Here is a 13727-nt window from a genome sequence, read left to right on the forward strand (position 1 = left end):
CGTGTATTTGGCCATGCTGAGAAAGATTTACATGCTTTGCTTTCTGTAGAACCTTTGTTAGAGCAGCAAAGCAAGGACACAAATAATCCGACTTGCTTAGATATTGTAAATCACAAGGAACATTTAATTCATTCTGAACTGCACTTTGGAATTTTAATTGCTGAGTGAATTGCATACCTGGAGGCTTACCTATTACGAAGGGACCAAAACCCTCATTTAATTTCATGATGAACTCCATCCTCAATAAGTGTTCTCTTGATTTAATGATTTTAATAATTGAGACTACTCACCAATCTATTGACTCGGTTTGGACTGAGGTGGATAAGAAATTTGAAGATTTAAAAGCACAGATATCTGTGGACCTTTTATAAGTCAAAGTAGTATATATAAGAACATAAGAACATAAGCAATGCCTCCGCTGGGTCAGACCTGAGGTCTATCATGCCCAGCAGTCCGCTCACGCGACGGCCCAACAGGTCCAGGACCTGTGCAGTAATCCTCTATTTATACCCCTCTATCCCCTTTTCCAGCAGGAAATTGTCCAATCCTTTCTTAAACCCCTGTCCTGTACCCTGCCCTATTACGCCCTCTGGAAGTGCATTCCAGGTGTCCACCACTCGTTAGGTAAAGAAGAACTTCCTAGCATTCGTTTTGAATCTGTCCCCTTTCAACTTTTCCAAGTGTCCTCTTGTTCTTTTATTTTTCGAAAGTTTGAAGAATCTGTCCCTCTCTACTCTCTCTATGCCCTTCATGATCTTATAAGTCTCTATCATATCCCCTCTAAGTCTCCTCTTCTCCAGGGAAAAGAGATCCAGTTTCTCCAATCTCTCTCCTTGCATTAGTATATATGCAGTTTAGATCCTGGCATTTTGTCGTCTTCATTTCTTTTCCCTGTGCTTCGGACTTTGGTGTCTTCTCTTTTGCTACAATCTTTCTAACCTCCTCTTCTGGGTTAGTTGACTCCTGTAATTTGACCCTTGTTTCTTCCCAGTCTTTTTCCCCCTCAGTATCTTCATGGGATATCTTCTTCCGAATCATCGACGTTAGGTCGACTGTCGGCTTTCCCCTTTCTCTTAGTTTAAAGCCTGTTCTATTCCTCTCTTGACGTTGTTTGCTAGAAGTCTTGTTCCCGCCGTGCTCAGGTGCAGTCCATCTTGCCCCAGAACATTGTCCAGTTTCTCACGAAGAGGAATCCTTCTTCCTCACACCATCTCCTCATCCACGCATTTATTGATTGTAGTTCTTCCTGCCTTTTCACATCTGCCCTCGGTACCGGTAGGATCTCTGAGAATGCTATCTTCTGGGTCCTCATCTTCAGCTTCCTTCCCAGAATCTTGAACTGTTCTATCAGCGTGCCTCTTCTGTAGTCTCTCCTGCTGACATCATTCGTCCCGATGTGGATCATTACTGCGGTCTCTTCCGTCTCTGCTCCATCCAGGATCATCCCAATTTTGTCCACGATGTCCTTGGTTCTCGCTCCTGGGAGGCAGGTCACCAGTTGATCCTCTCTCCCTCCTGCTATGTGGCTGTCCACATGCCTCAGTATCGAGTCTCCCACCAGGATCGTTGACTTTCCCTTCTTCAATTGTCGTTTTGGTCTCAGGTCAATGTCCTCAGCGTGCTTTGCTCTCTCTTCTTCTGGGCATCGACTAGCCAATTCTTCCCCCTCATGCAGTATTCTTCTGTGGGTGTCTTCTATGAGGTCACCTGCTTCTTGCTCCCCTTTCCAAGTTGGTGTTGGTGTAACTTCATCTCCCCTCTGGAGTTCGTTCTCTTCCACCCTCCTCTTGTATGCTTCCTCAATGAATTCCTCGAGTTCCCTGACTTCCTTCTCGATGTGCCTCTCACTCTTGAAGTCTTCAAATGCCCTGGTAGGGTCCTCTGTGATGTAAATTCCTTCTAGCTCCTGTATCTTGTCTTCAAGTCGCTTGACTTCTTTCCTCAAGCTTTTCAGCTCCTGACACCGACTGCATACGTATGACTGTCTCCCCGAGGGGAGGTAGTCATACATATGACAGTTCGTGCAGAACACTGGAAAGCTCATCTTCTGGTTACCTTCTGCTTCCATCGGGGTTACTACTTTAAGAAAACAATTAAGTTTACGTGCTCCTTCTGTGCCTGCTTCCTTCTGCACCTGTTTCTTGCCTTGCTGCCTTCTTCTTTTGTGTGGGCTGCCTACTCTCTACCTTTCCTTACTTTTGCTTGTGTGTTTGTTCCTTCTGTGCCTGCTGCCTTTGCACAGCCTTGCCTAACTTTTGCTTGTGTGTGGTTGTTCCTTCTATATCTGCTTCTTGCCTTGATGCCTTCTTGTGTGTGCTGTCTTTTCTCTTCCTTACCTTACTGCTGCTTGAATGTGCTCGTCCCTTCTGCGCCTGCTTATTCTTACCTTCTGTGCTTGCCGCTTCTTTACCTTTCAGTCCTTCCCTGTGCTCTTGGGTGTAGTGACTTGGCCCTTCTTGAGGCCCTTCGCAAAGGCGCTCTAGCTAAGGCAAGCGCCTTTGCCGCTCGCCTTCGCCGCACGCCTAACGGCTGCGCGCCGTTGGCTTCGCCCCCTTTTATGGGGGAGTTCGGTTGCTGACTCTCCGATGCGGTGGGGGTGGGCGGAGAAACACTATGGATTGATATTACAAACATACCCCCTCTTTTTCTAAGGCGCGCTAAATGCTAATGCGTCCATAGAATATAATGGGCATGTTAGCATTTAGCGCATGCCAATTGTTAGCGTGCGCTAAATAGGTTAACGCGCTTTAGTAAAAGGACCCCTTAAAGAAGGTCAACTGGATTATCAAAGGAGTAGGCGTATTTATCAAGGGCCAGAGTCTATAAACGGCACCATATTGCCACCTAACCTAATTGCTTTAATTGGTTTTAATTGGCATGGTAATTGACCATGCCGTTAAAAACCAATTAAAAACGCGTTACAAAAAAAAGTAGGGCCTGGGACATTTATTTTGAAATTTCCTTCACATCTAATTCACTGGTTCCCAACCTTGTCCTGGAGGACCACCAGGCCAATCGGGTTTTCAGGCTAGCCCTAATGAATATGCACGAGAGAGATTTGCATATAATGGAAGTGAGAGGCATGCAAATGCGCTCCATGCATATTCATTAGAGCTATCCTGAAAACCTGATTGGCCTGGTGGTCCTCCAGGACAGGGTTGGAAACCACTGGTCTAATTCATATTTGTTTCTGGAGCTGAAACAACTTCTAGAATTTCTGATTGCTAAAGAAGTCCAGCAGTTTCCAGTGCTTAACCGTAGGACCTTAACCAGCTGTTCGAAACTATTGTGCAACTCTTTATAAAGACTATTGTATAATCTTGACTCTCCAATTGTGGGCTATAGTATAATGTTTAATATTTCCTGTTTATCTTTAATATATTTGATCTTATTTCATATTACTGTTCATACAGTTCTCTGAATGGATATAAGTCTCATAAAAAAACGTAGGTGCTGGTAGACGCCTATGAAGTTAGGAGTCATAATGAAATCTAAGGAAGCCTAAGGTCAAAGTAGGGGTGGTTAGTGGTGGAAATGACCTTAGGAGCCATTAGACGCAATTCTCAAAAGAACTTAGGGCTAAATTCACTAAGTAAACCGATCATGTACCAAACGGTTTGCGACCCAATTTTACTCCGGCCCGATTCACTTACCTCTCTGCCAATCCGATTCCGATCCATGCATGCAAATGAGGGAAATGGCATGCAAAGTAGGCAGGGACCCGAATCACTAGTGGAATCTTGCAAACCGACTGGGCTGGCCAATCAACCCAAGGAGCGACTGCTGGGGACCATTCGCAAACGTCCTTTCTGACTCTCCAGCTCCATTGCCACCCTGCTCTCTGCCCTACTCTCTGCACGCCCTGCTCTCTGCAGCCCCAACACATATCTCTCTGCCCCAAATCTTTCCTGGCTGCCATCCCAAATCTCTCCTGCCCTTCCTCACACTGCGAGCCCGTGGTTTTAACCTGTGGGTTTAAAGAGGGTTAAAACCACAGGCTCACTGGGCTAGTAAGTAGAGAATGACACGGGGAGCGATCCTCGCGGGGAACCGCGGTGTGGCTGCGGACTATGGAGACTCCATAGCCAAATCACTGCAGACACGGGGACAAAAGTTTTCACCGCCCGCAAAAATGGTGAAAAGATTTGTCCCCGCAGGCAAATGTATCCCCTTCTACATACCGCGATTTACTGGGTCTTCACCATGTGTTCGGTTCACTTCGGGACGGGTGTCTGATTTTTTTCCAGCGGCCATGCTTGTCGGCCATGTGGTCTCCTCCAACTCGTCTCTCTCCACCCGACTTGCACGTTGCCTGACTCCGCCCCCTTCAGTATTCTGGCTCCTCATTAGTCAGTTCTTTCCTGCTCAAGAAGGGGACCAATCGCGATGATATTTAATGGGTTGCAGTAGCGATTGGAAATCGGGGGATTTCGGAGCTGAGAGGCAAGCCCAGGATTTTTTTTGGAGTCGCTGCCTGGATTGGAGAGGAGTCACTGCTGCAGACTTGGAGGAGCTGAAATTTCATTGAAAACTTCGGCGCTACAAGTAGAGGTAAGGTGCACACTTTCCTACTACTTGCCTGCCCAGGGTTGGCGGCGGCGGCGGCGGTGGCGGCGGCAGGGGTGCGGGTGGGGATTCTTTGACCGGTTGGAGACGGGAGTCTAGCTGAGCTGGGAGCTGGTTCTTTTTTTTTTTAATCTGAGTGGATTCTTTGACCGGTTGGAGACGGGAGTCTGGCTGAGCTGGGAGCTGGATCTTTTTTTTTTTTTAATCTGAGTACTAGTGTAGTAGTGTGCTGTGTCCATTCCCATGGGTTACTGAATCCTATTCCTGAACATGTGCTGCAAGAATGGAGGAATCCAGCACATGTTCAGTATGTAACCCATGGGAATACGTTAATAAAGATAAGTATATAAAATCATACCTGTTTGAGGCTTTTATGCATGCTGTGGTGACGGTGACGGGGCGGTGAATGGGATGGCAGTGGCGATGACGGGGCGGTGAAAGGGATGGCGGTGGCGGTGACGGTGATGGGGCGGTGAAGGGAATGGCGGTGACGGGGCGGTGCAGAGGATGGTGGGACGGGGACGGGGCGGTGACGGGGACAGATTTTTTCCCCGTGTCATTCTCTACTAGTAAGTAAAGTTAAAAAACGTTGGTGCTCAGACAAGTCTTAGACGCATGCGCAGACCATCTACAGATGGTCTGCGCATGCATCGGGGCTCACACACTAGCAATTCGTGCGGTCGGAGGGAGGCGTTCCTCCGATCGCCCTCATTTAAATGTTTTTGTTTTGGGAATTCATCGGGCCTGCAGGGATCGGCCACGGATTGGCCACCCAATTGAGGTTAGTGAATCTAGCCCTTCGGCATTTGCAATGTAGGCCAGTAAAACCCTGGTCTACATTGCAGATGCCTAAGTTCTCTGGTAGGTGTCACTAGCTGTGGTTCTTTAAATGGTGCCTAAGTGCGATCGACACACGGCCAGTGCTTAGGGTTACCAGACATCTGGATTTCCCCTGGGCACATCCGGAAGGGGAGGGGAGTCCAGATGGCTTTTCAAAACCCGGCACATGGTCCGGGTTTTTAAAAGAAATGGCGTGACGTCATCACATCACATCCACGCATGCACGGATGCCTTTCTGTCTGACGAACAGGCAGTGGGGGGGGGGGACAGAGCTGGGGCGTAATGGGGTGGGGATTGGTGGAACTGAGCAGGCCTGAGAGTGGGTCTAGGGGTCTGGATTTTACTGATGTAAGATCTGGTAACCCTACCAGCACTGTTTTGGGGGCGACTGCCGATTTAGGCACCATTTACAGAATATGGCCCCGAAAGCAATCGCATTTTTTTGTAGAATTATCCAGGCCATATCCATAGATGCTCAAAAAGCTTGCCCTGGTAAGACTAGTTGTAACCAGTCTTGCTAGCAAGGTAGCTCCGCCTCCAAGGCTTGAAAAGGCTCTTAGGGGCTTCTACCGATCACAGTAGCAGTGACCGAGAACCCTATGCAAATATCCCCAGAACCTTTTCAAATAGCATCTCTGGATAGGTGGTGGAGGTCAGCAATACGTCTATATTCACTTATGCCTGGGATGCATAATGGTAGGAAAGAGGGTTGAGAGGCAGTCAAAAGACATGAGGGAAGGAACCCAAAGAGAATACAGTAATTTTTAATTGAGAAGATCAGATGGATCAATCGGTTTCTATTTGCCATCATTTACTCTGCTAAGCCAGTGGCTCTAAAAGATTATTTGACCTTGGAGTTTCCTGGTTACATGCAATGCAGACTGTGTGTGATAGTGTAAAAGTGACAATGAGAGGAGAGAAATTGCATTGCCACTAGTAATCCCATCTGTATTGAAATGAGCTTCAGAGGAATAAATCAAAGTCTAGGAAAACCAACTATAAAAATGCTAAAATGTTCTGGATTAGCGGCAACAAATCACCTCGGAGGAAAGGAGAGCAGGATTTTGGAATGTTCACAGCAGTCCCTCGTTTACAATTGATTGAACTGAAGATCTGCTCTACAGCAAATGCTACTTCATTCTAGAAGAACCTTAGTACAAGGTCATCTGATTAGAATAATATAAACTCAAAGTCGTTGAGTCATCAATTTAAATATCATCCTTGATTTTGGTTAAACGCTGGTCTTCACCTTGGTAAGCTGGGTTTGCTGCTCATCATTCCTCCGCTAGTCAAAGACCCCCCTTTTACAACGCCATGGTAGCGATTCCCACTATGGACTGTGTTGCATTTGCCGCACTGGGACTTGCTACACTGGCTTTGTAAAAGGAGGCCTAAGTGAGCAATGTCTCTGTGAGATACTCTTTTGGCCAAAATCCATCACCATCTGCACTAGTTCCATTCAGCGTGCTACCATTGCCTTAACTTGAGAAATCAAACTAAAAGCTGAATTCCAAAGCTGCGGTAGAAGGAATGATTTCATTAAAAAAAAAAAAAAAAGTCATCATGGAAACAATTTTCAAAGACTTATTTGGGTTTAATGTACCTACAGTTTTCAACGGGAACAAAAATGATCAGCTCAAGATTCAGTTGCAGAGAGAACATACATACATCTCATAGATGGTTAGAAACATGATGGCAGATAAAGGCCAAATGGCCCATCCACAGCAACCACTATCTCCTCCTCTCTCTATTGGCTAAGGCTCTTAACATTTGCATCTCTTCTTCCTATAGGCTAAGGCTCTCTACACCTGCATTGTGAGGTCATAGAGCTGCTCATCCGCAGTAACCATTATCTCTTTCTCTCTTTGAGAGATCCCACGTGCCTATCCCAGGCCCTCTTGAATTCAGACACAGTCTCTGTCTCCATCACCTCTTCTAGGAGACTGTTCCATGCATCTACCACCCTTTCTGTAAAAAAGTATTTCCTTAGATTACTTCACCGTATGCCCTCTCATTGCAAAGTTTCCTTTCAAATGAAAAAGACTTGACTTGGTGTTTTCTGTTGAATGATGTTATGATTCATTTGTGCCTCAGATTCTATATTGTAAACAACTTTGACTCTTTACTATATCTAGCGGTATATCAAATTAGTAAATGAAATCAAATAATTTCCTTGGGGTTCTCCCCAGTTATGTTTCTCAGCACAGTTCCAGTGGTATAATAAACATTTTCAGTCTCACCCAAACTATGCCCACAGACCTTTCCCCAAACTATGTGTGCTTCAGAACAGCCTGGGTAAGTTGCAGTTTTCTGAAATTACTGTTTACTGGACATTTATACTTGTAAACACTCTTATTTACATGTGTAAGTACTGTACAAGTCTTCTAAAATGGCCGCCTTCTTCTGTTTTTGTGTAGAATGCATAAAAGGACATTTCTTCTGTAAGAATAAATAATGCTATGTTTTTGCATAAAGTAAAACAAATACGCATTGCAGTATGGTTGTTGTTGGTAATGGACCATGGAGGAGGATCAATACCATTCTATTTGCTACACACCAATTTATTAACTGGGAAGTGTTTTATAATTGCTATGAGTGCAGGGAATTGTTTGCTTGTGTAGTAGAGGTATGATTCCATTAGAAATCTTTTAATGATATATGTTGCAATGAAATACAGTGCGGTGTGGGAATCTAAAGGGCAAAACCAAAGTTCCTATAGTGGTTGTATGGAGGATAGCTGTAGTAGACACACAGGAAACTCATGGTTTGTGTTACTAGAATGTAACCAGGTCTGTTGTGCTGTTCAAGAAAATAATGGATAGATTTTAGTCATCCAAGCTTCTCTTATGTGACAAAAATGCCAGGCCTAACATTGTTTAGAATAAATGACAGTCTCCTGAAACTATTTTGCAGAATACTCAACTTTCAGTATTGTGGATGGAAAACTCAAACCATCTACCTGATACTTTCAGGATCCAACCATTCTGACTGCAGGATCCAACGCAGTTGAACCTCAGAGCTAAAGACTCATCTGCAGCGTTCAGCCTTTGGCTATTTATTGTTGCTGAGGTAATAGAAATTTCATTTCATATTTCTATTCAATATCTTCCTTGGGACCTTTTCCCATTCTATGATAGAGCTTAAGATTTCTTTAATTTTTATTGCATCTAATGCGCAAATAGCCTCCAGCCACAGTACATGAAATACGATAATCATAATCCAACGAACCAGAGTGAAATCCCATGCACGATGCAGGTATTAAGTAGTAAATGGGAGAGACTGCGATCAGACCTAACATATCTAGTTTAAGAGTGCAGGTCTTTGTGGTAATGTAAAAAAAAAAAATTAACCTTTTTGGAGGCACAGATGGAGCAATTCTATCAGTGGGTGCCTAATTACAGGTACCCTGATGCTGCCTGGCGAGAGCCTATTCTAGAACAGCATCTGGGCATCCAGATTCCTGGCATCAAAGTATCTCATGTTTATGCGCACTGTTTCCTCTTTGCTGAGTGGGAGTCCTCCATCTACAGCAGTGGTCTCAAACTCGCGGCCCGGGGGCCACATGCGGCCCGCTAGGTACTATTTTGAGGGCCTCGGTATGTTTTTTTTTTATCATAATCACAAAAGTAAAATAAAACAGTTTCTTGACCATATGTCTCTTTAGCTACAAGTTACAATATTATTATTAAGACTTAGACAAAAGGAAAGATTTATAAACTATAAAGTCTTACCTCATGCAAAATTGTCATTTCTTTAATAAGACATTAACTAATTTTTCTGCGGCCCTTCAAGTACCTACAAATCCAAAATGTGGCCCTGCAAAGGGTTTGAGTTGGAGACCACTGATCTACAGTTCTGCATGTGGGAGCTGCTGTTTCACTACCCCGTTTTCTCAATAGTGAGGAACAGATTCTGCAGGACTCCAACGAACCTGCCTGTCCCAAGTAATTGAAAGCACAATATTTAAACACCTCCCCCTGCTGGCAGCACTGCAGTTGGAGGACTCCCGCTCAGCTTAGAGGGAACAGTGTCAGCACCTGCAACTACACCAGCCATACTCTTGGCATAATTGTGGTCACTTAACTGAGACTAAGGCATGTATAAATGATTGTTTTCCGTAAGTTTCTTACATAAATGGCTGCCTCAGCCATGCCCCTCCCATGCTTTGCCCATATGACCACCCCTTTGCATTTACATTCTATGTCACTTACACATGTCCTTAAAGAATAACACTCACTGAATTTGCAGTCACTTATGCACACAAGTGTCCATTTTGCATACATTCATATTGTCGGGTGTAAGTACCCCGTTATAGAATTACTCTTTCAACCAGGGAAAACAACTAACCAACATAGTAACATAGTAGATGACGGCAGATAAAGACCCGAATGGTCCATCCAGTCTGCCCAACCTGATTCAATTTAAATTTTTTCTTCTTAGCTATTTCTGGGCAAGAATCCAAAGCTTTACCCTGTACTGTGCTTGGATTCCAACTGCCAAAATCTCTGTTAAGACTTACTCCAGCCCATCTACACCCTCCCAGCCATTGAAGCCCTCCCCAGCCCATCCTCCACCAAACAGCCATATACAGACACAGACCGTACAAGTCTGCCCAGTAACTGGCCTAGTTCAATATTTAATATTATTTTCTGATTCTAAATCTTCTGTGTTCATCCCACGCTTCTTTGAACTCAGTCACAGTTTTACTCTCCACCACCTTTCTCGGGAGCGCATTCCAGGCATCCACTACCCTCTCCGTAAAGTAGAATTTCCTAACATTGCCCCTGAATCTACCACCCCTCAACCTCAAATTATGTCCTCTGGTTTTACCATTTTCCTTTCTCTGGAAAAGATTTTGTTCTACGTTAATACCCTTCAAGTATTTGAACGTCTGAATCATATCTCCCCTGTCTCTCCTTTCCTCTAGGGTATACATATTCAGGGCTTCCAGTCTCTCCTCATACGTCTTCTGGCGCAAGCCTCCTATCATTTTCGTCGCCCTCCTCTGGACCGCCTCAAGTCTTCTTACGTCTTTCGCCAGATACGGTCTCCAAAACTGAACACAATACTCCAAGTGGGGCCTCACCAATGACCTGTACAGGGGCATCAACACTTTCTTCCTTCTACTGACTACGCCTCTCTTTATACAGCCCAGCATCCTTCTGGCAGCAGCCACTGCCTTGTCACACGGTTTTTTCGCCTTTAGATCTTCGGACACTATAACCCCAAGGTCACTCTCTCCGTCCGTGCATATCAGCTTCTCTCCTCCCAGCATATACGGTTCCTTCCTATTATTAATCCCCAAATGCATTACTCTGCATTTCTTTGCATTGAATTTTAGTTGCCAGGCATTAGACCATTCCTCTAACTTTTGCAGATCCTTTTTCATATTTTCCACTCCCTCTTCGGTGTCTACTCTGTTACAAATCTTGGTATCATCTGCAAAAAAGCATACTTTTCCTTCTAACCCTTCAGCAATGTCATTCACAAACATATTGAACAGGATTGGCCCCAGCACCGAACCCTGAGGGACTCCACTACTCACCTTTCCTTCCTTCGAGCGACTTCCATTAACCACCACACTCTGGCTTCTGTCCGACAGCCAGTTTCTAACCCAGTTCACCACTTTGGGTCCTAACTTCAGCCCTTCAAGTTTGTTCATCAGCCTCCTATGAGGAACTGTATCAAAGGCTTTGCTGAAATCCAAGTAAATTACATCTAGCATATGTCCTCGATCCAGCTCTCTGGTCACCCAATCAAAAAATTCAATCAGGTTCGTTTGGCACGATTTACCTTTTGTAAAGCCATGTTGCCTCGGATCCTGTAACCCATTAGATTCAAGGAAATACACTATCCTTTCTTTCAGCAACACTTCCATTATTTTTCCAACAACTGAAGTGAGGCTCACCGGCCTGTAGTTTCCTGCTTCATCCCTGTGACCACTTTTATGAATAGGGACCACATCCGCTCTCCTCCAATCCCCAGGAATCACTCCCGTCTCCAGAGATTTGTTGAACAAGTCTTTAATAGGACTCGCCAGAACCTCTCTGAGCTCCCTTAGTATCCTGGGATGGATCCCGTCTGGTCCCATCGCTTTGTCCACCTTCAGTTTTTCAAGTTGCTCATAAACACCCTCCTCCGTGAACGGCGCAGAATCTACTCCATTTTCTCGTGTAACTTTGCCAGACAATCTCGGTCCTTCTCCAGGATTTTCTTCTGTGAACACAGAACAGAAGTATTTGTTTAGCACAGGGGTGCCCAACGCGTCGATCGCGATCGACAGGTCGTTCGCTCAGGCGACCCCAGTCGATTGTACAGCAGGTTCCCTTCTTCCCTTCTCTTTTTTTCCCTCCTGACTGGCCCACCTCTTAAAGAACGCTGGCCAATCAGAGTGCTGGAAGGGCGGGGTGAAGGTCGGTGGGGGACGGAGCTCAGCGCATCACAAGAAATAGAAGCACCTGTAATGATTGAGGTAAGAGCGAGGCCTAATGCTGTCCGATATACAATTTTAAAACCCCCAAAATCGGCCTCCCAATCAGTGGCGTACCGAGGTGGGGCGGTCCGCCCCCGCCCCAGGTGCACGGCTTGGAGGGATGCACAGCCGTCCGGGTCCTCCTGCCCTTCCTTTCCACCGGTCTGCGCACAGGGCTCGCACCCGCCGCCCAAATGGTGCTGTTGGTTATCGCGAGACTCGCGGGAGTTGACGGCACCATTCGAGCGTCGGCATGGGACCAGGCAGGCGCAAGCCCCGAGCGCGGACCGGGAGAAAAGAAAGGCAGGATGACCCGGACCTGGCCGGCTGTGCACCCCTCCAAGCTGTGCACCCGGGCGGATCGTCCCCCTTCTAAATCCATTGTACTTGTCTTTTATTCAGTTCCACTAATGAGCATTGTGACAGGCAGTTCTTATGGGGCAGTTCTTGGAAGTATTTCTTTGTTTTTCTGTGCCTAAGTATTCTATTCATTTAACTTCCTTATTCCTGTGGGGATCTCCAAAGGGGACGAATGGGAGACGGCCGGTGACAGGTGGTACTTTAGCAATTCTTACAGGTTGCCATAGGCCTCAGGAGCTGTCTTCCCTCTGCCGTGGTCCTGCCCCTCCTCTAAGTCAGAGACAGGCTTGGGGCAGAGGGAAGACAGCTCCTGAGGCCTATGGCAACCTGCAAGGATCGCTAAAGTACCAGCGATCCTCTCTGCAGACTGCTCCCTGCTGGAATTAGGTAAATGGATGTGGGGAGGGTAGGCCTTCGGGGGGGGGGAGTGCAGTCCTTCAAGGGGTAGTGCAGGCCTTCAGGGGGGGAGTCAACCTTTGAGGGGGAATGTGCAGACCTTCAGGGGGGGTCAGGCCTTCAGGGGAGGGGGGCTGTATAATAAAAAAATATTTGAACATAAATACAAAGTACACTCGGTGTGTATATATATATATATATATATATATATATATATATATAAATAAATAAATATATATATGTTTAGCATTTTTATTGTTGGTAGATCATTTTGACTTGGTCATTTTAAAAGTAGCTCGCAAGCCCAAAAAGTGTGGGCACCCCTGGTTTAGCACATTTGCTTTCTCCTCATCACTCTCCACATATTTGTTCCCAGCATCTTTTAGCCTAGCAATTCCATTTTTTATCTTCCTCCTTTCACTAATATATCTGAAAAAATTTTTATCTCCCTTTTTTACATTTTTAGCCATTTGTTCTTCCGCCTGTTCCTTTGCCAAACGTATCTCTCTCTTGGCTTCTTTCAGTTTCACCCTGTAGTCCTTTCTGCTCTCCTCTTCTTGGGTTTTTTTTATATTTCACGAATGCCAACTCTTTCGCCTTTATTTTCTCTGCCACTAGTTTGGAGAACCATATCGGCTTCCTTTTTCTCTTGTTTTTATTGATTTTCTTCACATAAAGGTCCGTAGCCATTTTTATCGCTCCTTTCAGCTTAGACCACTGTCTTTCCACTTCTCTTATGTCCTCCCATCCTAACAGCTCTTTCTTCAGGTACTTTCCCATTGCATTAAAGTCCGTACGTTTGAAATCTAGGACTTTAAGTATCGTGCGGCCGCTCTCCACTTTAGCCGTTATATCAAACCAAACCGTTTGATGATCGCTACTTCCCAGTTGAGCACCCACTTGAACATTAGAGATACTCTCTCCATTTGTGAGGACCAGATCCAATATCGCTTTTTCCCTTGTGGGTTCCGTCACCATTTGTCTGAGCAGAGCCTCTTGAAAGGCATCCACAATCTCCCTACTTCTTTCCGATTCCGCAGACGGAACATTCCAGTCCGCATCCGGCAGGTTGAAATCTCCCAACAGCAGAACC

This window comes from Geotrypetes seraphini, chromosome 11, assembly GCF_902459505.1.
Source record: "Geotrypetes seraphini chromosome 11, aGeoSer1.1, whole genome shotgun sequence".
Taxonomy (NCBI): domain Eukaryota; kingdom Metazoa; phylum Chordata; class Amphibia; order Gymnophiona; family Dermophiidae; genus Geotrypetes; species Geotrypetes seraphini.